Raw genomic sequence first — 5,000 nt, 5'->3', positions numbered from 1 at the left:
GGACAGCCCCGGCAGTGTGAGCAGCCTTCAGGAGGCCTGGATGCTGGACAGCTCCAGCGGTGTGAGCAGCCTTCAGAGGGCCTGGATGCTGGACAGCTCCGGCACTGTGACTGGGCTGGAAGACATGCGTTTAAAGGGGTGGCTGGAGGTGTGTGTGTGTGTGTGTGTGTTTGTGTGTGTGTGAGAGAGAGAGAGAGAGAGAGAGAGAATTTATATACATATAGTGCGCCCTACGCGGCCGCCAGCCATTTCTCCCTCCCTCCCGGAGCTCCAGTGGACTACCAGGGGCATCAGAAAAATAAAAAAAATATTCTCCACCTCCAGAGAGACAGGGGGGTAAGGGCAGGGTGCCTGCCCGAGTATGGTGCGCCCTACACGGCCGCCAGCCATCTCTCCCTGCCTCCCGGAGCTCCAGTGGACTACCAGGGGCATCAGAAAAATAAAAAAAATATTCTCCACCTCCAGAGAGACAGGGGGGTAAGGGCAGGGTGCCTGCCCGAGTATGGTGCGCCCTACACGGCCACCAGCCATCTCTCCCTCCCTCCCGGAGCTCCAGCGGACTACCAGGGGCATCAGAAAAATAAAAAAAATATTATCTCCACCTCCAGAGAGACAGGGGGGTAAGGGCAGGGTGCCTGCCCGAGTATGGTGCGCCCTACACGGCCGCCAGCCATTTCTCCCTCCCTCCCGGAGCTCCAGTGGACTACCAGGGGCATCAGAAAAATAAAAAAAATATTCTCCACCTCCAGAGAGACAGGGGGGTAAGGGCAGGGTGCCTGCCCGAGTATGGTGCGCCCTACACGGCCGCCAGCCATCTCTCCCTGCCTCCCGGAGCTCCAGTGGACTACCAGGGGCATCAGAAAAATAAAAAAAATATTCTCCACCTCCAGAGAGACAGGGGGGTAAGGGCAGGGTGCCTGCCCGAGTATGGTGCGCCCTACACGGCCACCAGCCATCTCTCCCTCCCTCCCGGAGCTCCAGCGGACTACCAGGGGCATCAGAAAAATAAAAAAAAATATTCTCCACCTCCAGAGAGACAGAGGGGTAAGGGCAGGGTGCCTGCCCGAGTATGGTGCGCCCTACACGGCCACCAGCCATCTCTCCCTCCCTCCCGGAGCTCCAGCGGACTACCAGGGGCATCAGAAAAATAAAAAAAAAAATTCTCCACCTCCAGAGAGACAGGGGGGTAAGGGCAGGGTGCCTGCCCGAGTATGGTGCGCCCTACACGGCCGCCAGCCATTTCTCCCTCCCTCCCGGAGCTCCAGTGGACTACCAGGGGCATCAGAAAAATAAAAAAAATATTCTCCACCTCCAGAGAGACAGGGGGGTAAGGGCAGGGTGCCTGCCCGAGTATGGTGCGCCCTACACGGCCGCCAGCCATCTCTCCCTGCCTCCCGGAGCTCCAGTGGACTACCAGGGGCATCAGAAAAATAAAAAAAATATTCTCCACCTCCAGAGAGACAGGGGGGTAAGGGCAGGGTGCCTGCCCGAGTATGGTGCGCCCTACACGGCCACCAGCCATCTCTCCCTCCCTCCCGGAGCTCCAGCGGACTACCAGGGGCATCAGAAAAATAAAAAAAAAAATTCTCCACCTCCAGAGAGACAGGGGGGTAAGGGCAGGGTGTCTGCCCGAGTATGGTGCGCCCTACACGGCCACCAGCCATCTCTCCCTCCCTCCCGGAGCTCCAGCGGACTTTCAGCGACGGGAGCGGGCAAGGTCTCTGCGCTCCCGTCGCTGGGCACTTAGAAAATATTCTGAGAAGTGCTCAGCGACGGGAGCGGGGAAGGTCTCTGCGCTCCCGTCGCTAAACACTTCTCAGAATATTTTCTAAGTGCCCAGCGACGGGAGCGGGCAAGGTCTCTGCGCTCCCGTCGCTGGGCACTTAGAAAATATTCAGAGAAGTGCCCAGCGACGGGAGCGGGGAAGGTCTCTGCGCTCCCGTCGCTAAACACTTCTCAGAATATTTTCTAAGTGCCCAGCGACGGGAGCGGGCAAGGTCTCTGCGCTCCCGTCGCTGGGCACTTAGAAAATATTCAGAGAAGTGCCCAGCGACGGGAGCGGGGAAGGTCTCTGCGCTCCCGTCGCTAAACACTTCTCTGAATATTTTCTAAGTGCCCAGCGACGGGAGCGGGCAAGGTCTCTGCGCTCCCGTCGCTGGGCACTTAGAAAATATTCAGAGAAGTGCCCAGCGACGGGAGCGGGGAAGGTCTCTGCGCTCCCGTCGCTAAACACTTCTCAGAATATTTTCTAAGTGCCCAGCGACGGGAGCGGGGAAGGTCTCTGCGCTCCCGTCGCTGGGCACAGGAGCGCAGAGACCTTCCCCGCTCCCGTCGCTGAAAAACTGCGGAGTCACAGAAACACTGTCTGCACCATTATAGGGACACACGTTTCGGAAACAGAAGCTCCATAGGTTACATCTAACGAGCTTTACCCCAGTCATGGAGGCCCTCCCCGGGGTACATTGGCAAGGCTGGGTCCCTCTCACACTGGAGCTTCTGTGACTTCCAGGAGAGGAGAGGGGACGCACGGGGGGAGGGCTGTGTGGCCGGGCATGGGCCACCCCTGGCGGCCACGGAGGTCGGCTCTCCCGGGGGTGGTGCTGGAGCTAAGGCGAGTACCAGGAGAGGCCAGGGGGCTCGCGGGGGATGTGTGGCCGGGCATGTGCCACCCCTGGCGGCCCACGGAGGATGGCTCTCACGGGGGTGGTGCTGGAGCTAAGGCGAGTACCAGGAGAGGCCAGGGGGCGCGCGGGGGATGTGTGGCCGGGCATGGGCCACCCTGCTGGGCATGGAGGGTTGCTCTCTCGGGGGTGATGCTGGAGCTAAGGGGGACATCCAGGGGCAGGGTTAGGGTTAGGGTTAGGCCGGGCACGGGCAACCCTGCTGGGCATAGGGGGTTGCTGTCTCGGGGGGGTGATGCTGGAGCTAAGGGGGGGACATCCAGGGGCAGGGTTAGGGTTAGGGTTAGGCCGGGCACGGGCAACCCTGCTGGGCATAGGGGGTTGCTGTCTCGGGGGGGTGATGCTGGAGCTAAGGGGGACATCCAGGGGCAGGGTTAGGGTTAGGGTTAGGCCGGGCACGGGCAACCCTGCTGGGCATAGGGGGTTGCTGTCTCGGGGTAATGCTGGAGCTAAGGGGGACATCCAGGGGCAGGGTTAGGGTTAGGGTTAGGGTTAGGGTTAGGGTGGCCGGGCACGGGCAACCCTGCTGGCATAGGGGGTTGCTGTCTCGGGGGTGATGCTGGAGCTAAGGGGGACATCCAGGGGCAGGGTTAGGGTTAGGGTTAGGGTGGCCGGGCACGGGCAACCCTGCTGGGCATAGGGGGTTGCTGTCTCGGGGGGTGATGCTGGAGCTAAGGGGGACATCCAGGGGCAGGGTTAGGGTTAGGGTTAGGCCGGGCACGGGCAACCCTGCTGGGCATAGGGGGTTGCTGTCTCGGGGGTAATGCTGGAGCTAAGGGGGACATCCAGGGGCAGGGTTAGGGTTAGGGTTAGGGTTAGGGTTAGGGTGGCCGGGCACGGGCAACCCTGCTGGGCATAGGGGGTTGCTGTCTCGGGGGGTGATGCTGGAGCTAAGGGGGACATCCAGGGGCAGGGTTAGGGTTAGGGTTAGGGTGGCCGGGCACGGGCAACCCCTGCTGGGCATAGGGGGTTGCTGTCTCGGGGGGTGATGCTGGAGCTAAGGGGGACATCCAGGGGCAGGGTTAGGGTTAGGGTTAGGCCGGGCACGGGCAACCCTGCTGGGCATAGGGGGTTGCTGTCTCGGGGGTGATGCTGGAGCTAAGGGGGACATCCAGGGGCAGGGTTAGGGTTAGGGTTAGGGTGGCCGGGCACGGGCAACCCTGCTGGGCATAGGGGGTTGCTGTCTCGGGGGTGATGCTGGAGCTAAGGGCCCAGCGACGGGAGCGGGGGAGGTCTCTGCGCTCCCGTCGCTGGGCACTTAGAAAAATTTTCCAAAGTCGTTTCGTGCCCCTGGTACACTCTTCCATTACATTGCATTATGGTACCAGGGGCACGAGAAAAAGTTGAGAATTTTTCAAAGTGCCCAGCGACGGAAGCGGGGAAGGTCTCTGCGCTAGGCGGGAAAAATCAACCTGGTTGGCGGTTTTGTTGCGGGGTCACAGAAACACCGTCTGCACCATTACAGGGACACAGCTTTCGGAAACAGAAGCTCCATAGGTTACATCTAAAGAGCTTCACCCCAGTCATGGAGGCCCTCCCCGGGGTACATTGGCAACGCTGGGTCCCTCTCACACTGGAGCTTTTGTGACTTCCAGGAGAGGAGGAGGAGGGTGGGGATGTGTGGCCGGGCACGGGCAACCCTGCTGGGCATGGAGGGTTGCTCTCTCGGGGGGTGATGCTGGAGCTAAGGGGGACATCCAGGGCAGGGTTAGGGTTAGGCTGGCCGGGCACGGGCAACCCTGCTGGGCATAGGGGGTTGCTGTCTCGGGGGTGATGCTGGAGCTAAGGGGGGCATCCAAGGTTAGGGTTAGGGTTAGGCTGGCCGGGCACGGGCAACCCTGCTGGGCATGGGGGGTTGCTCTCTCGGGGGTGATGCTGGAGCTAAGGGGGACATCCAAGGTTAGGGTTAGGGTTAGGCTGGCCGGGCACGGGCAACCCTGCTGGGCATAGGGGGTTGCTGTCTCGGGGGTGATGCTGGAGCTAAGGGGGACATCCAGGGGCAGGGTTAGGGTTAGGGCTAGGCCGGGCACGGGCAACCCTGCTGGGCATGGGGGGTCGCTCTCTCGGGGGTGATGCTGGAGCTAAGGGGGACATCCATGGTTAGGGTTAGGGTTATGCTGGCCGGGCACGGGCAACCCTGCTGGGCATAGGGGGTTGCTGTCTCGGGGGTGATGCTGGAGCTAAGGGGGACATCCAGGGTTAGGGTTAGGCCGGGCACGGGCAACCCCGCTGGGCATGGGGGGTTGCTCTCTCGGGGGTGATGCTGGAGCTAAGGGGGACATCCAGGGTTAGGGTTAGGGTTAGGCTGGCCGGGCACGG

This window comes from Parambassis ranga, unplaced genomic scaffold (genome assembly GCF_900634625.1).
Source record: "Parambassis ranga unplaced genomic scaffold, fParRan2.1 scaffold_77_arrow_ctg1, whole genome shotgun sequence".
In the NCBI taxonomy this organism is placed as follows: Eukaryota; Metazoa; Chordata; class Actinopteri; family Ambassidae; genus Parambassis; species Parambassis ranga.
This window is presented reverse-complemented; position numbering follows the sequence as displayed.